General features: G+C 48.3%; 2 long non-coding RNA genes across 2 annotated transcripts; both read left to right on the forward strand.

The window, feature by feature from the left end:
• The first annotated feature begins 862 nt into the window (after nucleotides 1–862).
• On the forward strand, nucleotides 863–2,376 carry LOC149120099 (uncharacterized). The gene is made up of 3 exons (XR_016226909.1): nucleotides 863–1,265; nucleotides 2,031–2,139; nucleotides 2,238–2,376. It is a non-coding gene; the product is annotated as an uncharacterized LOC149120099 (long non-coding RNA).
• Nucleotides 2,377–9,825: 7,449 nt separating this feature from the next.
• Nucleotides 9,826–21,361, forward strand: LOC149120100 (uncharacterized). The gene is made up of 3 exons (XR_016226662.1): nucleotides 9,826–10,153; nucleotides 19,639–19,711; nucleotides 20,746–21,361. It is a non-coding gene; the product is annotated as an uncharacterized LOC149120100 (long non-coding RNA).
• Nucleotides 21,362–22,403: the final 1,042 nt, after the last annotated feature.

The following is a 22,403-nucleotide window of genomic DNA, read 5'->3' on the forward strand; positions in this document are numbered from 1 at the left end:
ATTAAGGGCACAAAACCAAACACGGAAGAAAAACTTGGTGGGATTCTAAAATGAGAATTCTACATCACTGGCCCAAAGAAAGGGAGCTGTGGCAAGGGTAAGAAACAAACTGCTAATTAAAAAAAAAAAAACACCTCACTTACTAGGTTTTGGAACATATTTTCTGTATTTACATATATCCTCACTTCTGTTTGGTTAGGTTCTATCCAATTACAGTATCAGAGTAAAAACTCCCCTTGTGACCCTCAAGCTTCTACACAGAAGGAATAGCTGGGGACCCTGGTAACCATAGCAACTTGTGAGCACCCCTCAGACCAGGTTAGGCTAAAAGGGGAGGAGGGAAGGCAGTTTACTACCGTCGGCATTTGGTGTCGTGGTTAAGATGCCCCTGGGATGCCCACATCCCATATCAGAGTGCCTGGTTCAAGTCTGGGCTCTGCTTCTGATTCAGTTTCCTGCTACTGAGCACCCTGGGAGGGAGCCGATGAAGGCCCAAGTACTTGGCCTGGTCACCCACGGGGGAAGTGTGGATTGCGTTGTAAACTCCTGCCGACAGTCTGGCCCAGCCCTAGCTGCTGTGGGCTTTTGGAAAGTGAACCAGCAAATGAGACATCTCTCTCTCTGCTCCTCTTTCAAATAAAAACAAAGTATAAACATCGATTTTAAAGGAAGCAGTTGATTGAGTTTAGGAAAAAAAAAAGGCATCATTCCCCCTCTCCTTCCTGATCAGAGAAGGCAGCCACGCCAATCGGATCAAGCAAACCTAATCCTGGGAGAGGCACGGGGGTGAGCGGGGGACCGCCGGCAGAAGAAGGAAGCCCTGAGTCACTGAATCGATTCCTCTTTTATCCGATCTGGTGGGTGGAAGTGTGGCAGACTGCTCATTCCTCAGCTCCGCTGGGGGAGAGTAACATGAGTTAGTGGGTAGGAGTGGGGGTGGCACTGTGCTCACTTGTAATTAGAACTGAGCAAGTCTCGGGCTACATGGGAGCCAGAGCCTTGCGGCCTGCTGCCCGCAGCCTGCTCCCGGCTGAACTGTCAACAGCGAGGTCCGACTGGCTGCTCCCTCCCCTCACCTCCCCTCTCCTCTCCTCGGCGCCACCCCCTCTGCCCCCACACAGGTGGAGCTCAGGAAGCAGATGTCGGAGGTTTGGCTGTAAGTGGGCGACAGGACACAGCGAACATGCAGCCAACAGCGAGAGGCGGGAGTGAGCTGGAGGGGGAAGGATGCTGCGGGCTGGAGCCCCTGCTGCCATCACTCAGGCGTGAGTTGACCAGGCTGCTGCGGATTGACCGGGTCCCCCAGAAAGCAAGTAATGCGAACTTCTTCCCCCAGCACGTGTGGGGCCTAATAGGAGGTGTTTACATCCTGATGGCTCCACCCCCATTGAATGCACCAGTGCTGATTATGAAAGGTCTTGAGGCTAGGAATTTGATCTCTGCACATGCATTCATTCTCTCCTCTCTCACACTAGGAACATTGGAAAGCTCATGGAGAAAGGACATTGTCAGTTATTTGGGTCAAAGAAAAAAAAAGATTGTGAGATCCATGCATATGAGGATTCTGAAAAGGTTTATAGAAAATATGTATTATAAAAAAACTAGGCATAGATTTCCATTTTTTTTCAAAACAATAGTTTATTTGTTTATTTGAAAGGCAGAATGACAGAGGGAGAAAGACACACAGAGAATGAAAGAGAGAGAGAGAGAATCTTCCATCCATTTGGTTCACTCCCCAAATGGCCACAACAGACAGTGCTGGGCCAGGCTGAAGCCAGGATCCAGGAACTCCACTGGGGTCTCCCACATGAATGGCAGAGGCCCGAGGACTCTAACATGGGATACAGATGTTCTCCCTTCATTGTGACACCAAATGTGCACCTGTAAACTTATCCTTGTTGCATTTTTATGCAAACTTTTTGAAGTGCCCTTATCTGATCCCTTCCTTGGTTGGGCATAATTGCTTTTCTGTTTTCTCTGGTCTGGATATGGCCGGGTAACAGTCTCAACAGAGACTCCCTTCCAAACAGGTTCTCAAGAGGAATGATCCCATCTTCAGGACAACCCTCCCAGAAGCTGTACGTCTAAGCGGCAGTCCTCCCCTTCCTCATCACCTCTAGGATGCAGGAGTGTGCCTACGTAAGTGCAATCTGTCTTCTGTACCTCTGGGAATGGAAAATGGACAGGGATGTCCTTGCTCCCTCTGCCAGGTCACCTCTCTCCATCGTCTCTCGCAGGGTCCTTCTCAAGCTCCAAGCAGAAAGTGAGATGCCAGACTCCCCTCCTGAAGACACCCCCCCCCAGGTTGTACAAATGACGCTCTTTGGACCTGGCTCTTCCCACTGGCCCTGGAGGTCACCACCCTTCCACCCAAGGAGGGTCAGAAGGTGAGACACACCTGCGTTTCCTACTGCTCTCCTACCTGAAAGAGCATCTCTCTGCCTCCCGATCCTGGGATGGGAGATGGGGCAGGAGGTTCTACTGCTTCCTGGCGCTCTGGGTGTCGCTGTCCACTGTGGCCAGCTGTTCTCCGGGGAAACAGTGGTTTTATTTTCGGCAGGGCAGTCATTATCAGTTCCAACCAATAGGAGGAAAAACTCCCACTTGGTCCCTCTCTTCCCCCTGTTACAGAAATAGCCCCAGTCACTGACTGTTTTTAAAAAGTGTCAGCAAGTCTGGTACCTTTGGGGAGTGATTCTTCAGCCTCTGTGAATTTTTGCCTGTTTTTCTAAAGGCTTTCCTGTGTGGGTGAGGGAGGTTTGCTGCTTGTTCCTTTGTTGTTCAGTTCACTGCCAGGCAGCCACCTCCCGGCCCTCACTGTTGGAGCATCGGCATCACATCCAGCTCTCGGGCAGCAGGACCAAAGATGGAAGGGCCCACTCTACCGCTTTTTAAGGGACTTTCTGGAAGGACCACATAACCCCTCTGCCGAGGTCAGAACCCAGTCCCCAGGGTCTGTTCAGCTATGATGGAGGCTGGGACAGTCTGCCATGCTGAGTTCCCTGCTTCCTCAAATAACAAGATGATGACACAGGCAACTGGAAGTCTCCACAGTGTCCCCAAAGCTGGTCCTTGGAGCTCATTCTCTTGTGTAGCTTGTTGCGCTAGGGACATTCTGCAAGTTGTCTTTCTTCTTTAAAAAGAAACAGCGGCAGGTGTTTTGTGCAGTGACTGAGACATGTGTTGAGTACCTGCATCCCACACCAGAGTAGCCGGCCTCAAGTGCCAGCTTCCGACTGATGCTAAGGTAGCAGCTCAGGGCTCAGGGGCCTGAGTCCCTGCCACCTCTCTGAAAGGCCAGGATTCAGTCCCTGGTCCCCACTGTGGCCTGGCTCAGTCCTGGATACTGTGGGCATTGAACAAGTGGATGAGAGCTCTCTGTTCTGTCTCTCTCTGTGTCTCTCTTCGCCTCTCAAATAATGCAAATAAATTTAAAATAGGGGAGGAAACTGGGAATATATACATTAAACATTTAAAATAATTTTTAAAGCAGCAGATATGTGTAATAATGGAAAACAGACAAAAAGCAACCACACACACATAAAAAGCAAAGTCCCACCATCGGAAACGATCAGCGCGGTGTTCGTCCTACGCTTTTCTACGTGTGTGTGAGGATGCTTCCGAACACTGATGGAGGAGCAGACTTTCGGTGCAGCAGTTGAGATACCACCTGTGATGCCCACGTCCTGTACGAGAGTGCCAGATTTCAGTCCCAACTCCCCTCCTGATTCCACCCTCCTGCTAGTGTGCACCCTGGGAGACAGCAGGTGACGGCTCAAGCACTTGAGTTCCTGCCACACAGGGGAGACCTGGATTGTATCCCCAGATCCTGGCTTGGGTTGGCCCAGTTCTGCCTGTTGAAGACATTTGGGAAGTGAACCAGTAGTTAGGAAATGTTTCTCTCCCTCTCCCCCTCTCCCCCCCTCCGTCTCCCCATTCCCCCCTCCCCCCTCTCTCTCTCCCTCGCTCTCTCACTCTCCCCCTCTTTCTCTCCCTCCCCCTCTCCCCCTCTCTCTCTCTCACTCTCCCCCTCTCCCCCCTCCCCCCTCCCTCTCCCCCTCTCCCCCTCCTCCCCTCCCTCTTCCCTCCCCCCCTCCCCCTCTCCCCCTCTCTCTCCCTCTCTCTCTCTCTTACTCTCCCCCTGTCTCACTCTCCCCTTCTCTCCCTCTCTCCCTCTCTCCCCCTCTCCCTCTCTCCCTCTCTCTCTCTCTCTCCCCCTCTCTCTCTCCCTCTCTCTCTCTTACTCTCCCCCTCTCTCCCTCCCTCTCTCCCTCTCTCCTTCTCCCCCTCTCCCCTCTCCCCCTCTCTCCCTCTCCCCCTCTCCCTCTTTCTCCTGACCCGGCTTTCTACCAGTGCAGACCCTGGGAGGAAGTGGGTTCCTTGCCCCTTCTTGGAAGGTCTACATTGTGCTCCCAGCTCTGGCTTCAGCATCGTGATGCCCACCCGAGCTGTTGTAGGTGTTTGGGGAGTGAAGCAACAGATGTGCACTATCTTCCTTACTCTCTGTCTCTCAAATGCACTTTTGAAAAACTAAATCAATTACCTAATTAATTTAAAAGGCAGCAGAGGTGAGGCAAAAAAATGCTAAACAAATGGATTAAGTATAGCAAAACTTCCCTCATGGTCTGCTGAAATGATTAACAAATGAAAAATCAATGATTGAAAAGCATTCCTTTTTTGACCAGAATTTTCTTGCTGGCCAATTTATGCTTGACCAAATTGCTTTCAGCAGAATCAGCTGGAGACGGTTTTTTGTCTAAGATTTATTTATTTATTTATTTATTTATTTATTTGAAAGGCAGAGTCACAGGGTGGGGAAGGGGGGACACAGAGAGCGAGATCCTCCGTCCACTGGTTCACTCCCCAAATGCTGCAACAGCTGGAGCTGGGCCGATCCGAAGCCAGGAGCCAGGAGCCAGGAGCTTCTTTCAGGTGCAGGGGCCCAAGCACTTGGGCCATCTTCCACTGCTTTCCCAGGCCATTAGCTGAGAGCTGGATCAGAAGAGGAGCAGTCGGGACTAGAACCAGTGCCCATATGGGATGCCGGCACCCCAGTCATCAGCTTTACCCACTGTGCCACAGCGCCGGCTCCCTGGAGATGATTAAAAAATAAACCACTCCTGGAAGGTATTTAGGGAGCCCATCTTAACCTGTGTCATTTTACCTAGGGTCAAGCTGGAAGCGTGTGCTACTGCCCTCCCAATCAGAAGACAGAATGTATCCACTCAGGACCCATCTTTCTATTTCCCCATCACTGGGCTTTGCTCAAACAGGACTCACTCTAAGTGTTTAGAGCACCTCTTCAGAATATTTGGAGATTTTCTAAGGTTCCTTAGATGCAGGGTACTTCAAGAAGTTTGGGGAAAACAGAAAGAAAAGGAGCTGGCACTGTTGCACAGCAGGTTAACGCCCTGGTCTGAAGCGCTGGCATCCCATAGAAGCGCCGGTTCGAGACCCCGCTGCTCCACTTCCGATCCAGCTCTCTGCTATGGCTTGGGAAAGCAGTGGAACTTGGCCCAAGTCCTTGGGCCCCTGCATCCGCATGGGAGACCCGGAGGAAGCTCCTGGCTTTGGATCGGCGCAGATCCAGCCATTGTGGCCTCTTGGGGAATGAACCAGTGGGTGGAAGCCCTCTTTCTCTCCTCTCTCTGTGTAACTCTTTCAAATAAATAAATATTTTTAAAAAGAAAACAGAAAGAAAAAAATATTTGGTTGCAAAAATATTTTGAAATCCGTACATACAAGGAGTCTCCAAAAATTCATGGAAAATCTTTATTATGAAAAAAATTATGAATTTCAACTTTTGCAGCAAAATAAATTTATTTTTAATTCCATTTTCTATTAATTTTTCTGAAGCACCCTGGTATTAAAAGAGGATGCCTACAGGGTGAGTAGGTCAACACCAGCATCTCGTGTCAGAGAGATGCTTCCAGTCTAACTCCTTGCTAATGCACCTGGGAAAGCAGTGGAAGATGGCCCAAGTGCTTGGGCTCCTGCACCCATGGAGAGACTCAGCTGGAGTTCCTGTCTCTGGCTTTGGCCTGGCATAGCCCTAGCCGTTGTGGTCATTTAGAGAGTGAAACAGTAGATGGAAGATTCTCTCTTTCTCTCTCCCTCTCTGTCTGTCAGAGCACCCACCCAGTCCTGAGTCATTAGGAAGAAGGAAGCTTGCAGCATTCGCTCCATTTCATTTTCACGCTGCAAAGAGAGAGTGAAGTGTTGTTTTCCCTCAGCTTTTCTTAGGATTTCCAGAAGGAAAATTCAATGTGACCTCTCTGGTTCACATCCATCAAGTCATTTCTCCAAGGATCTCTTGCCTGGCAAAGCACTAAAAAAAGTATCTTATGGCAACAGTCTGGCTCCTTTGTCCTTTCCGGCCTTGTTCTCCTTAACTCCAGCCCCAGGTCCTCTCTGAGAGGAAGCAGAAGTCAGCACTGGGGCTGGAAGGGCCAACCTGGGTCCCATCCATCGAGTGGGTGCAGTTGCGTTCAGGGAGGACAGCAAAGTCCAGCCCGGCCAGCCTCTCTCTGCAGGTGCCCCTAGCGATGCCTTTCTGCAGAACAGCTGTGTAGACTTGCACACATCCTTGTAAGCATCAACACTATTGCTTTTATTTTAGTCATTGGAGATGGAAATCTTTTTTCAAAATATATTTCATACTTTTGGCATTTTATTTTTTAAAAAAGATTTATTTATTTACTTGAAAGTCAGTTACACAGAGAGAGAAGGAGAGGCAGAGAGTGAGAGTGAGAGCGAGAGCGAGAGTGAGAGAGAGAGGTCTTCCATCCGCTGGTTCACTCCCCAGATGGCCGCAACAGCTGAAGCCTAGCCAATCTGAAGCCAGAAGCTTCCTGCAAGTCTCCCACACTAGTGCAGGGCCCAAGGACTTGAGCCATCTTCTACTGCTTTCCCAGGCCATAGCAGAGAGCTGGATCGGAAGTGGAGCAGGTGGGTCTCAAAGTGGCACCCATATGGGATGCCAGCACTACAGGTGGCGGTTTTACCCACTATGCCACAGCACTGGCCCCATTTTTGACGTTTCAAACAGAACATATGGGTATAATGAAACCTGGTCTCAATAGAGATCATTTTAACGAGCATCAAGTTAAACATTTATTGGGAGCCAATTTTTGCTCCAGGCACTATACTGAAGGGATACAAATAGGAATGAGATAAAACCCCAAGGCAAAGAATTCATGTTCTATTGGGAGAGACAGAGAACTAGAGTTAGGTACAAAGCTTCCTGATGTCCTCACCAATTGTGAAAAAGACGGTTTGGGAATGCAACAGGTAACACCTAACTCTCTCTGACTTTCAGAAAGGGGGAGACTTAGAAATCACTGTCAAGGGTTAGGTAAGAATTACTTCAGTGCAAACAGGTGGGGATGATGGGAGACCATCCCAGGCAGACAGGGGCAGGCTCAGGACCCCAGAATCACTGAGTCACGCCTAGGAGAACCGCTAGTAGTTCAGGATAGTCAAGTGGTCGTGTGTGTTGATGAACAGCAGGAATCTGGGCGGTCTCAGAAACGCTGGTGTATCATCCCATAGACCCCACACAGAACTCTTGAACTTCTTCCACAGAAGATAACAGACAATCCCGTGACACTCTTCAGGTTCTTAAGAAACCTAACGCTGGGGCAGGCAGGTAGCCTAGCAGTTAAGGTGCCCACGTCCCACATTGGAGCACCTGAGTTCTATTCCTGGCTCCAGCTTCCTGCTAATGCAGACCCTGGGAGGCAGCAGTGATGGCTGGGTTCCTGCCACCCACAGGGGAGACCAGGATTGAGTTCCCAGGTCTAGCTTTAGCTTTGGCTTTGGCCTTGGTCCAGCCTCAGCCATTGCAGGCATTCTTGGAGTAAACCAGTGGACAGGAATGCTATCTCTGCCTCTTAAATAAACAAACAAAAATCTAATCTCATATATATGTGATCTAGGATAGTTTTGAGTTAAATGTTTGTAGATCAGTATATTGCATTAAATAAACAAATTTAATCTCATTAGATGTGATATATGATAAAGAAATCATTTTGATTTAATTTTAGATTAGTATATTGTACAAATAAACATAAACCTAATGTCATTTATATGTGGTATATTATAAAATAGTTTTGAGTTAAAATATTTTTAGATTAATAGATTTCAAATTACATTAAAACCTTCACTTTTTAAGATATTATTTAGGGACCAGCACTGTGCCAAAGCAGGTAAAACCACTGCCTGCGATACTGACATCCCAAATAAGTGCTAGTTCGAGTCTCGGCTGCTCCACTTCCGATCCAGCTCCCTGCTATGGCCTGGGAAATCAGTTGAAGATGGCCCAAGTGCTTGGGCCCCTGCACCAGCATGGGAGACCTGGAAGAAGCTCCTGGCTCCTGGCTTCAGATCAGTGCAGCTCAGGCCAATGCTACCATTTGGGTAGTGAACCAACAGATGGGAGACCTCTCTCTGTCTCTTCCCCCTGTGTCTATAACTCTACCTCTCAAATACATACAATCTTAAAAAAAAAAAAAAGTCTCAGGGTGCCCTTTCTCAGTGGAGAACACAGTGTGGGTATGGAAGGTTCTTGCACACAGCAAACCTGACTCACCCCTGCATAGCACAGTGGCTACTTTTTGAAATATCAGAGATCTCTTGAAGTGCTACATGTGAAGTTTCATTGCATGCTGCTAACTTGTAGATCACATTAAGTGAGCTTCAAGAGAATTTAGAGCAAGTGATTTCATGCGAGTTTTTGTTTTTTGTTTTTTTTTTAAAGATCTATTTATTTATTTGAAAGTTAGAGTTACAGAGACAGAGGGGAAGAGAGAGAGAGAGAGAGGTCTTCCTTGCACTAGTGCACTCCCCAGATGGCCACACCAGCCATGGCTGGGCCAGGCCAAAGAAGTCAGCAGCCAGGAGCTTCATCCAGATCTCCCACATGGGTGCAGGGGCCCAAACACTTGGGCCATCTTATGCTTTTCCCAGGTGCATTAGCAGGGAGCTAGACCAGAAGTGGAGCAGCTGGGACACAAACTTGTGTCCATATGGGATGTTGGCATCACAGGTGGTAGCTTTACACCACAGTGCCAACCCTGGGATTTCATGTTTTTTTATTAGCTTGTGGCATTCAGTGTGGAATCTTAATGTGTCCCTTCTCTAGCCACTAATCCATTCTGAGGATATGTTTTTAAATATATTGCCAGAAATAAGAACAATTTAAAATAGGTTAACAGTTCAAACCCCATCAGTGCATACCAGGGGTCACCTAATATACCAGCTAGGCACTTCAAGAGAGCCTTCTTCCGTCTGATCTCACTTACCACTGTGCACACCCATCCAAGGCAGATCAAATGCTTTGGCTTGAACAGGTGGGAATATGTAAGTCATTCTGACATCCAAATTTCACATTCTGATGAACAATAGAAACTGAAACAGGACCTAGGGGGAAAAAACTCGAAGGACATGCACCCTCTGGAACATCTTGGGATAGTTCCTGTTTGGGAATCCTGCTACTGAGAGATTGTTAGCAGAATTAGTTTGCATCTTAAAATGATCTTTCCGGCAACAGCAGTGAGGCTGAATTAAGGAGAGATGAGCCTGCAGCACGAGAAACCGCGGAGCAGCCTACTGCAACGACCCCAGGATGGCACGAAACAGCCAGTCCGTGGGACTGGAGCACCCCAGCAGGTCGAGAGCAAGGATGTAGGAACTGCACAAACGAGGATCCACCGGGCCCCGCCTTGTTCACCTGCTGGCCCTGTCTGTGTCGCGGTGGGTACTGAGCACAACTGCTTTAGATTTTTTGGTCATATGTTTGCCCTTTCCTTGCAACCATTTTTATAGTTCTTTCTGTATCTTTCTACAGCATAAAACCACTCCTTACTGTTCAATAATGGTGTAAGAGGTCGTGGCTTGGAGCTGGGCAGATTCATTGGGCTCAACAGACCCCACCGATGTAGAGGACAATCACAGGAACTGGGTTCTGGTGGATTGCAGAAGGCCTGTAGCCAATTAACTGATTAAGCTGTAAACAACTAGTTGGGCTGCAACCAAGGCCCTAGTTGATTGACTGCGCTGCAGCCCACGGAGTCGCTCTCTGCTTCACCCCGTTTCCCTGTAAATTCTATCAGATCCTCCCGAGTCCTCTCTGGGTCCGGGAGCTTCCTTATCCGTGAGTTGTTTTCATTTTGCTTTGCTCAAATGCTCATAACTGCCACTAAATTTAATTCATCAAAGGACTTCATCTTTGGCCACTTCTAATTTTTTGCTTCTGCCCTATTCTGGGTTCAGGAAGTCGAGGTCCGGGTCGGTTAAAATTGGCGGGAACGAGGCAACAGTGGCTAGGTCGTTGGTTTGAAACTCAGCAGTCCTCCGAAAAGAAAAAGAAGTCCCAGGCGTGCTGTTGGCTCTTTCGTCTGTGTATTTCGGTGGTTTCTCATAGTGTTCTTGATTGGGGTCTTGGCTTAGTTCAGGATCACCCCCCGAGCAGACGCTAGGACGAGGATAGCTAGGTGAACAATTCCTATGAGAGGTGGGGGTGAAGGGACAGCAGTGGGGAGCTGAGACTGTGCTGTCCCCACAGCCACCTCTGGGTGCCTGGCGCTTACTCCTGCTGAGGAGATGGGAGCTGGGGTCCCGCAGCAAGACTCAGAGCTCCCGCAGTGTTTGCACGTTCCTGGAAGTCATTGGCTGAAGGCTGCTCCTGGGTGCACCAGCTCCTTGGTGCCAGATGAGCACCGGGAGAAGGTCCTGAGGCAGAGCCAGGCCGGCGCTGTGCCTGGGAAGTCTGGGGGTGCAGCCTGAAGTGGGGAGAGCGCGAGGGCCGGGGTGGGAAATTCCCAGTGACTGCGGCAGAAACTGGCCAAGCCTCTGACAGCTGAATTCTGCATGTTGAGTTATTACCACCATCCTGTAGTGTACTGCATTAAACTCCCAAATTCAGGCTTCTCTGGCTCCTCAAATGCCAGATACGTGTTCATATTTCACTGGTAACCTCCTGGGGGCCATCCCAGCAACGTGGTGGGTGAGTCTAGACCGGAGCTCCTGACTGGGAAGAGGTGAGACTGCGAAGGATCAAGAGGCTGAGAAGCACTGGTTTTCCACGACACAGCATTGCTGGGCTGCCAGGGAGGGAGCTCCCACAGGGAACAAGGGACGGTGATGAAACGGGAAGTTGGAGAGGCTTTGCCTGTGTCCCACCTTGCCCAAGGCCAGTGACCTCATCACAGTGGAGGGGCCATGGGAGAGAAGCGCCTGGCTTACAGAAGGGGGTCAGGGCGGGACCACTGGAGTCTTATGCTCCCCACCATGAGTACAGACCCTTAACGCGCCAACCTTCAGCAGGAACCACTGGACAGTCCTACTCCATCTGAGAGGGTGGCATCACCACATTGTTCCTGTACTCAAGACCTAGCTAATACAGAGCTGTGACTTGGGAACTTCTAGGAACAGAAAATTCTTTAAAATGATTTAATGCATTCTGGAGAAGTTTTGGGTTCATGGCAAAACTGAGAGGAAGGTAGAGAGCTTGCCTATATACCCTTTGCCCCTTCTCCTGCAAAGTCTTCCCCATGACCGCCATGCCCTACAGCACAGTGCATGTGTTCCAACGGCTGGATCCACAGAGACGCACCATCGTCACTCCAGGCCCATGGTTTACATTAGCTGCACTCTTGGTGTTGTGCAAGCTGTGGCCTTGGACAGTTGTGTAGACTTGCATCTACCATGATAATATCAAGCAGAGTCTTGTCAGTTCCTATTCTAAGATCCTGGCAAATTGGATAGTATCTTCCCATGGTCAGACTGCCAGTTCTCCTGGTAAGGGATTTTGATTGATGGTGAACTGCTGTCCACAGCTGGTTCAACCAGGCAATCCCCTGAGAGATGACCTCTCCCCTGGGCTGGTGCAAATGCCCTTTTTGCCCAACCTCATTCATGATGCCAAGTTAATGCTCTCCCCCAGCAATGCCACACTCAAGCAGAGACTACTAAGAGTACCCAACATCCATTTCCTTTCCTTAGTAACAAAACCTTTATTTGTTATCCTTGGCCACAATGAACCTGTTGCTCCCCCTCTTCGTGGAGGAACGACACAGGACTCTGCGCTGTTCTTTTGTCTGCTCGGCCCTTCCCGGGTTTGCTGCTGGTTCTTCCCGGGTTGGCTATCGACCCTTCCACCTCCGTGGAAGGGTGGTTCCCCCTGGCCACTTTCCCCACTTCCGCAGGGGAGCGGCACACCGCCGGCCGGCTCTCTCGGGGGCTGCACAGGTGTTCCTTCAGATAGATGTTCCCCTTAGATGTTCCTGGTGCATGTTGTCTCTCTCCTCCTTTATAGTCCTCTTCCACCAATCCCAACTCTGCTACCCACACGCCGAGTACGCTGCTCTCCTCCAATCAGGAGTAGGTCCTACAGTTTATTGGTTGAACTGGAGGCAGCTGTGTAGAAGCTGTTTCCCTTCTCAGCGCCATATTGTGGGAAAGCAGATGCATAGAATAAGTCTTAATTCCAGTAACTTAGTCTAGTCCGAGTTGCTCCCCACAGATCCCCCTTTCTTTTTATTTTTGGCGTTGATACGCGCCTGTCTTTGGTGCCCCGCGGCACACACTCTGCTCTGCTTGCTAGAGTTGCCCACAGGTGCTTATAAGTCCTATCAATCAGGCAAACCAAATCCGGGTCCTCTCTTCGCCATGTTGTGAGGAGGTTTTTAGGCGCTGATGCGTGCCTGTGTTCAGTGCCCTGCAGCGCATGCTCTGCTCTGCTAGAACTGCCTGCAGGTACTTACAAGCCCTATCAGGCAAACCGAATTCAAGCCCTCTCATTGCCATATTGTGGGGAGACTTATTGGTGTTGATTCGTGCCTATCTTCGGTGACCTGCAGCTCATACTCTGGTCGAGCTGCCTGCTGGTGCTTACCGCCTTACTAATCAGGCAGACCGAATCCAAGCCTTCTCATTGCGGTATTGTGGGGAGACTTACTGATGTTAATTCGTGCCTGTCTTCGGTGACCTGCAGCGCATAAGCTGCTAGCCGCCCGCAGGTGCTCACCACCTCCCTAATCAGGCAGACCGAATCCAAGCTCTCTCATTGCCATGTTGAGGGGAGGCCTTATTTTTCTCTATTTCTCTATCTCCAGGCATTCCTATCTCTCCTGTTTTACTTCTATCTACCAGCATTCCTATTTCTCTCATTTTACTTCTAAACTTCTGTTTCTCTTATCCCTGCGGCATCCCGGCGCCCGCCCCGAGGCTGCTTCTCGGCGGCTTCCCGGCTCTGAGCCGCTTCAGCCCGCGCTTCTCTCATCTGCGCGGCTTCCCGGCGCCCTCCCTTCGGCGGGCTCCCGGCTCTGCGCGGCTCGGCTTCGCGCGCACACTCCGTGGTCTCCACGCCCTTCGCGTCCACACCACGGCCTCGCGCCAGCCCCGCATTCCCTATCTATTCACGCCCCGTGCTCTCTCTGCACGCAGCGGCTTCCACGAGTCACACAGCCCCAGCTCACGTTTCCGCCACTGGTATTCAATCTAAGTTCCCCGGACTAACCTGGCGAATTCCAACCTGGCTTACGCGTCTCCGCCTTATGGTTTGGCTTCCCATCTTTTGCTCCCCGGGCTAATCTAACGGATTCCAACCTGGCCCACGTTTCCGCCTCTGGTTTAACTTTTCGCCTTTTGCTCCCCGGGCTGACTTAAAGAATACCAAGATAGCTTACGTCTCCGCTTCAGCCTGCACTCGTGGCTTCATCCTCCCTAACATTTTTCTCTACCCGGTATGTTTCCCTAAGTTTTCTTCCAACAATATTCCTCCCTCATTTCTCCTGGCCTCTCCCCACAGTCCGTATCCAAGTCTAAGTTTCTTATAGGTTTCACTTTCACTTTCAACCTGCAGTCCGTATCTGAGTCTAAGTTTCTTCTTGCTTTCACTTTAAATCCTAACTTCTTTCCCACAGTCCGTATCCGAGTCTATGCCTAGGCTTTCAATAGCTTCTTCCGGCACCTTTTCCATCTGGCTTTCCCCTAGGCTCTTCTAGTCTCTCTCTCTCCGGTATTTTCCTGCTTCTTCCCGTTTCTTCCCTCCTAAGTTTCCTATCCGAGTCACGGCACCATTATGTTGCTCCCCCTCTTCGTGGAGGAACGACACTAAACCCTGCCTAGGCTTCATATCCGAGTCACAGCACCATTATGTCACTCCCCCTCTTCGTGGAGGAACGACACAGGACCCTGCGCTGTTCTTTTGTCTGCTCGGCCCTCCCCAGGTTTGCTGCTGGTTCTTCCCGGGTTGGCTATCGACCCTTCCACCTCCGTGGAAGGGCGGTTCCCCCTGGCCACTTTCCCCACTTCCGCAGGGGAGCGGCACACCGCCGGCCGGCTCTCTCGGGGGCTGCACAGGTGTTCCTTCAGATAGATGTTCCCCTTAGATGTTCCTGGTGCATGTTGTCTCTCTCCTCCTTTATAGTCCTCTTCCACCAATCCCAACTCTGCTACCCACATGCCGAGTATGCTGCTCTCCTCCAATCAGGAGTAGGTCCTACAGTTTATTGGTTGAACTGGAGGCAGCTGTGTAGAAGCTGTTTCCCTTCTCAGCGCCATATTGTGGGAAAGCAGATGCACAGAATAAGTCTTAATTCCAGTAACTTAGTCTAGTCCAAGTTGCTCCCCACAGAACCCAATTAAAAGACTGCATTTCCAGCCTCCCTTTGAGTTAGTGTGACCAAGTGGCTAAGCTCTGACCAGCGGGAGGGAGGGAGTATATATGGAACACTTAAGAGGGCTCCTTAAGGAGTTTTCTCACCTGGAAGCTGCATGTTGTTGTAAAGCCACCCCTTCATCTTTGCTGGGAAGATGGACGCCATCATGGTGTAGGCCCCCTGCTGTCCCTGCGGATGTAGGCTGTGTACTAAGGATGAAGGAGCAGAAAAATAGAAGGTTTTGGTCTCTCATGGGCTTCACCACTGTGGTCAAAAATGGTTTCTATCTAAACTGTGGGTTTTTTTTTTAAATACTGTTAGAATGGCACCTTGTGCAACGTCTTTCTACCTCCTTGTCTCACACATGAGGGAAAATGACTGCTTCAGTGATAAACAAAACACGCACTGCTGGCCTTTCTACTATCCTATGACCCACCCATTCTCTAAGAGTTTTTTGAGTTTTGCTGCAACCCTGTGGTATTGTAAGCAATCAATTAAATTTAAATGATCCTCTCAGGATTTTCCAAGGGACTGGCATGAGAAAAATCTGAGCCATGACTACAAAAATCTTCAGCATTTATTTGAATCCAATCTGATTCTTAGGGCTTGCAGAAATTATTTCAGAAGAGTGTCTATTGTTAGTCTATTATTAAAGACTCTGTTTTATTTTTAAATTAATTTTGTGTCCATTTCTATGAATTCTCACCTATGGGTAGGTGTCTGTCACTGCCTCTACAGTCAGAATACAGAACAATTCCATCACCCAAACAAGTGCTTTGCACTCACACCTGCAACCTTGGCTGATCTGCTCCCCCTTGGGACCCTTCTGTCTACTCAAAAATGTCATATAAGTGGGATAGTGCATTTTCTTTTGAGAGGGTGTGCTTCCTTTGGCAATGCCAAGAAGAATCACCCAGTCTGTTGCACGTATCTGTAGCTCAGTCTTTATTGCCAAGTAAAATTCCACTGTATAAGCGTATCACACTTTGTTATTGATTTATCCTTTGATGGACATTTCAGTGGTTTCCAGTTTGTGGAGATTTTGGATCCAGGTGCTAGAAATGAGAGTTGTTATTTCTCTGGGGTAAATACCTAGGAGTGGGATTGCTGAGTCATGAGGCAAGAAACTGCGGTATCTCTAGAGCGGTTGTGCCATGTTGCATTCCCACTAGCACTGCATGAAAGTTGGAGTTGCTCCCTATCTTTACCAACACTTGGTGTTGTCAGTATCTGTTTTTACTTACTCCGTGTGTAGTAGTCTCACATCATGGTTTCAACTTTATCTTCCTACTGGTTGATGATGAGGAACATTTTTTCTTGCACTTACTTTCCCTCTAAAGGTCCCAAAGGATGAAGTGTCTGTTCATGTCATTTGCCCATTTTCAAATTGCATTGTTTTTTGAAAGAGAGAGCTCTTTATACCACCTGCATATAAGACTTGTGATATGTGATTGACAAATATTTTCTTCCAGTATGTGGTATGTACTTACATTTTCTTAGTGATCTTTATCAGAGCAAAAGTTTCATCAAATTTTGATGAAATTTAATTTATCAGTATTTTCTGTTGTGGATCATGCTTTTGGTATCGTGTCTAAGAACTCTTTACCCAGCGCTGGTTGGTGAAGAAATTCTCCTAGATTTCCCTGCAAAACTTTTGTGTTTCACATCTATGACCCAGCTGGTTAATTTTTGTATAGGTGTGAAGATTGAGTTTCAGTTTTTTTGGCTGGCCAGTTGTTCCAATACTTTGTTGAAAAAGATAACATCTTCTCCATTGGATTGCCTTTGAGCCTCTGTTTTAATCAATGGTTATATTTGTGTAGTCTAGTTCTATGCTCCCTAGTTTGGTCCCTTGATTTGTTGTCTGTCTTTTCACCAATGCCACATTATCTTGATTTGTGTAGCTTTGTAGCAAGTATTAAAACTATATAATTTCTTGGGGCCAGCACTGTGGCTCAGCAGGTTAAAGCCCTGGCCTGAAGTGCTGGCATGCCATATGGGTGCTGGTTCTAATCCCAGCAGTTCTACTTCCGATCCAGCTCTCTGCTATGGCCTGGGATAGCGGTAGAAGATGGCCCAAGTCTTTGGGCCCCTGCACCCATGTGGGAGACCCAGAAGAAGCTCCTGGCTCCTGACTTCAGATCAGCGCAGCTCTGGCTGTTGCAACCATCTGGAGAGTGAACCAGCGGAATGGAAGACCTCTCTCTCTGTCTCTACCTCTCTCTGTAACTCTGTCTTTCAAATAAATAAAATAAATCTTTTAAAAAAAACTATATAATTTCTCAAACTGCTTTTGAATTATGTTAAATCTATAGATTAATTTGGATAAAATTGACCTTTTTTACTATGTTGAGACTTCCACTCCATGTATATTATATGTATCTGCATTTTTAAAGTCTTTATTGATGTTCTTCAGAGTTTTAAAGTTCTCAGCATATAGAAGCTATATATATTTTATAAGATTTATACCTCAGTATTTCTTTCTCCTCCATTATCCTTTCTTTTTTTTTCACAGATTTATTCATTTAAAAGTCAGAGTTACACAGAGAGAAGAGAGACAGAGAGAGAGAAAGAGAGGTCTTCCATCTGCTGGTTCACTTCCCAATTGGCTGCAATGGCCGGAGCTGCACCAATCCGAAGCCAGGAGCCAGGAACTTCTTTCCGGTCTCCCACATTGGTGCAGGGGTCCAAAGACTTGGGCCATCTTCCACTGCTTTTCCAGGCCATAACAGCGAGCTGGATTGGATAGTGGAGCAGCTGGAACTCGAACCAGTGCCCATATGGGATGCTGGCACTGCAGGTGGTGGCTTTACCTGCTACACCACGCACCGGCCCCCTCCATTCTCCTTTCATCCCTCTCCCCTCCCTCCCTCTTCTGAGCTATTGTAAAAGGTATTAATTTTTAAGTTCCAGTTATTTATTCTTAGTGCTGTTGTCTCTCAATGTCCAAGTGAGTTACACCCTGACAAACGTGTCATAAGTTGAAAATAAAAGTCAACAATGCATTGACTACACCTAGTTCATGTCAGCATTTCAGCAATCCAGTGAAACATGTGAGACAGCTCTTTATGAAGGAAAACCTTATGTAGCTCACATTTTGGAGGTTCAAGTCCAAGATTGGGCTGCTCCTTGGCTGGGTGTCTGGTGTGGGCAGCAGATGTCAACGGTAGAGCCCTTGCAGAAGGAGGAGCACGGGGGGAGGCAGGAAGCAGAGAGCCTTGGCTGCCCTGAGCCTCTGTAACCAACCCTCCTGCAGAATTACCTCTGGGGGCGCGCCCCCAGCTTCCTCAGGACCTCCCACTAGGCCCACCTCCTAAACCACTTAATTGGATTTTCTACTTTCTAAGCTTATGACTTTGAAGTATAAATGCCTGCATGTGTTCAGAAAATCTTGTTCAAATCACAGCACCTACCAAACATTGTAGCCTAGCAACACAGTACACTGTAGGCTGCCCTGCCTGCTGTTGGCCCTTATGGTCATGTGACCGACCAGGGGTGCTGCTGGTGGCCACCACCCAGCATCAGGACCGAGTAGACTCCGGCATGCTACTAGCTACTAGCCCAGGAAGAGTCCAAGTTCAAAATGTGGAAGCACAGTTGCTACTGAGTGCCTATTCAGTTTCACTCTACTACACAGTGGAAAAGTCCCGAGTGAGTCATCATGTGGGGACCACGTACACAACACTGTGAATGGTGCTGTGAATTGAGCTTGAATCCTGTGTTAGCACTGAGTTCCCTCAATTCTTGGAGGTTTTCTGCTTTTTGTAGATTGGAATTTTCTTGATCATGTCGTGATGAGTAGGAATCATTTTATTTCTTACACATTTGTTTTTCCTTATTACATTAACTTTCAGTACAATGTTGACCAACAGTATGGAAAGTGAATATCCCAGTCTTGCTCCTAACCTTAGGGAAAACAATTTATTCTTTGACCATGAAATATGGTGTCGGGTGTAGGTTTATTGTAGATGCTTTCTTATCAGATTGAAAATGTCCCCATCCATCCCTGGCTCACTGACAATGTTTACTGTGACTGAATATTGAATAACATCGAACTTTTCCTGCATCAGTTGGTACATTTGGTTTAACTTTAGCTTATCATTATGGCAGTTCATATTGATTATTTGAAAGTTGAACCAGCCTTATTATATTTCCATGCTAACACCCACTTGGCCATGATGTTTATATAATGTGTGTACATAGAGAGAAGGAAGAGAGGGAAAGAACTGGGTTCAGTTTACTAATATCTTGTTGAAAATGTGTGCATCTATGTTCACAAGGGATATGGGTCTGTGCTTCTCTTTTATTGGAATATTTATGAGTATTGGAACTTTAGTCATCATATAATGAATTGGGAACTGTCCCTTCTTATTCTGTTTCCTGGAGTAGCTATTATAGAATTGAACCTCTTAAAGCAATGGCTAGAATTTACCAGTGAGTGATGGGGGCCTGGAGACTTCTACAGAATGTGAGTTCCGGATTCACTTCCTTTGGCACTGACAGGGCTGTGCGGGTGTCTGTTTCACCGAGGGTGAGCTTTTGGTAATTTGTCGTATTGGGGAAAGAGTCCGTTCCATCTGACTTGCTGAGCTTAAGGACAGAGAGTTACTTGTGGTGTTTCCTTCCACACTTTACATGTTTGCAGGGTCTGTAATGAAGCCCCCCTTTGCATCGCTGGGTAATTGTTGTGGGATGACCAACAGTTCTGGTTTTCTCAGGACTGGGATGTTATACTCTGAGAGCTAAAACTGGGAGGTTCCCAGTAAACCAGGACAAGTTGGGTGCTTTTTTTTTTTTTACAATCCTGATACAGTTTCATTGGTGTTACTCATCTTCTGCAGCAACAATTTTTTAACTTTATTGCTTTTTTTTTGCTGCTTGTTTTCTGTGTGAGGTTTTAGTGATATCTACTTTTATTTCCTTCCTTAAAATTGTTTTGGGTTTATTTTGCTCTGTTGCTCACTTTTGGCTGCAGAATTTGAGATGACGGACTCGAAACACTCTCCTAGAGGCAGCTAATGCTGGCCAGGACACGCACGCACTGCTCGGTGAGAATCCACAGATCTTGGCTGCACGCAGGTTTTCATTGCTACTCCGTTCAGAAGTTTCCGTTGGCTTTGAGGGGGACTCTGTCTGTAGATGATTCACAGCCGTGTCTGAGTTTTCACCTGTTGGGGACCTTTGCTGTTTCTGTCTGTTGCTGATGTCTGCTTTGATTCCATCACGATGAGAGAACACATCTGGGTGCTGTTCAACTCCTCCAACTTTGCCACGATTTCTTTCGTGATCCAGGGTAGGACCTGTGTTGTGAATGTTCCAAGTGCACTTGGAAAGATATCTAACATCAGTACTACTCCCAGGAGTGGACAAAATGAGACTGCTTCCTGCCAGTCAGCCTGCCACCAATCACAAAACAATTCTAGGACTACATCATGAATACAAGGCAGTCTCCGTATAACCTGATATTAAGCATGTGGATAATTCTTGTTGTTGTTGTTGCTGAACTGGAAAAGAGATTGCAACTGTTCAGTCTCTTGTTATCCAGCCATTAGTGGTACAATTTCTGTTCCAAGCTAGTATTACGGGAGTAAGTCTGCAAACTCCTTGGCAAGGGGCCAACAGTTGGGCTTCTGCTGGATGGAGAGGGCGGTGTGGTGTCTCTGGCTGGTTACACCACAGCAGGGTCTTCCAGAAATCAGATCTGATCGTTTTACATCCTGTGGTTCCCTGGAGTTGGTGGGCCTGGGCACATCTTGCAAACAGTCACGCTCCCTTCAGCCACCTGCACCCAGCCCTGTCTCTCCCTGGCCCGCCTGCAGTAATCATGCAACAATTTCATACCCATGAGTCCTAAGTTTAGACAAGAACAGGAAGGGTGAGATCTCAGAAATATATCCTGGAACACACCCATGAGGAGTAGGAGGTATAGAAATGAGAAGAAGGGAATGGGACGTCCACCGGAGCTGGCACTGATGTTAAGAATCCTCATCCTCTCAGGACGAGCTGCAAAGGTTTTATGTCTCCAGTAACTCCCCTACATGCCTGTGTGCCTTTTTGTTTTGTTTTGTTTTGTTTTTGACAGGCGGAGTGGACAGTGAGAGAGAGAGACAGAGAGAAAGGTCTTCCCTTACCGTTGGTTCACCCTCCAATGGCCACGGCGCTTCTCCTGGTCTCCCATGCGGGTGCAGGGCCCAAGGACCTGGGCCATCCTCCACTGCACTCCCTGGCCACAGCAGAGAGCTGTACTGGAAGAGGAGCAACTGGGGGGACAGAATCCGGCGCCCCGACCCGGACTAGTACCCTGTGTGCTGGTGCCACAGGCGGAGGATTAGCCTAGTGAGCCACGGCGCTGGCCAGCCTGTGTGCTTTTAAAAGCAGTAGTTGGGGTGGGTGTTTAGTCAAGATGCCATAGGGGTGCCCAGACCCCATATCAGGGCGCCTGAGTTCCAGTTCCAGCTCTGCTACCAATTCTGCATTCCTGCTAATGTGAACCCTGGAAGGCAGCAGATAATGGCTCTAGTACTTGAGTCCCTGACACTCATGTGGGAGCCAAGGATGGAGTCATGGGTTCCTGGCTGCAGCCTGGCCCAACCCTGGCTGTTCCAGGCATTTGGAGATTGAACCAGCAGATGGAAGATTTCTCCCTGTCTTTCTCCTGTCTTTCTCTCTCTCTCTCTCTTTCCCTTTCAAGTAAATAAAAACAATGTTTTTAAGCAGTCATTGAACGTTTTGGAATGGCAAGGAATTTCACCCAGTGAACGCCATCTAACGTGATCTTTTCTAAAATCTTCCCTGGAGAGAAATGGCACCCATGTTCTGACATGGTGGACAATTTGACCTCGGGCCCCCGGAGTGGGGGTGGGGAGTAGCACCGTGGCAGAAGCATGGGGGCAGCTGAGGGGAACTCTGCCAAGGAAATGAGTGTGTGTTATTCTTCTAACGATTTTATTAAGAGCTGGAGTCTGACTCAATACCAAAACAGAAAAATGGGTCCAAGTTCAATTCTCTTTTTTAAGATGTTGCTAGAAAAAGTTTCACACACAGAGAATTAAAGAGGAAAGTTTCATGAGCCCGTATGTGCATTGTCCAGATGGGTCATTTGTCAGTGAACTATTATCCGTCCACACCTATTCTCTTGTTTAGAAACAAAGAGCAGTACGTTCTAAAGTCTGTCCCCTCTCAAGGGGGACACAGTGGGCAGTCCGCTCTGGCCCCACTAGCTTGTATGGTGACAAGATGGCTGCCACACATCTAGGAACCACAGCAACATTCCAGGCAGGAAGAAGGAAGAGCCGGATTAAAGACACTTGTTAAAGGAACGTGTTCAGCACCAAGAGGGAGCCCTAACTCACTTAGATGCTGGTGGAGGACGAGGACAGCTCAGCTCAAGAAGCCACCTGTGAGACACGGGGCAAATGCCAGGAAGTCCAACTCGGGGGGGGGCGGGAACGTGGCTCACCTTTCCCGTGTTACAGCTCCGAGTGAAATCAAGACTATGCACACTGCTGTGAAATCCTCACCGCAATCCTGCAGAGTCGGTTACGTGACTGTTACGTGATTTTACGTATGAATAAACATACGAGTTCAGGAGAACTCGCTGCTTTCTCAGGACTCCAGAGCTGGGAGGCGGTGGCTTCAACGCCGCCCCCTTTTGTTGTCGTCCTCTGCTTGTTGCTGATGCTCTGAAGAGATATCCGCTGGACAACGTGCAGTTCTCACCGTCAGGTGCTGCGGTCTTAG

Source organism: Oryctolagus cuniculus, chromosome 20 (genome assembly GCF_051225735.1).
Source record: "Oryctolagus cuniculus isolate XC-2025 breed Fujian yellow rabbit chromosome 20, ASM5122573v1, whole genome shotgun sequence".
Lineage (NCBI taxonomy): Eukaryota > Metazoa > Chordata > Mammalia > Lagomorpha > Leporidae > Oryctolagus > Oryctolagus cuniculus.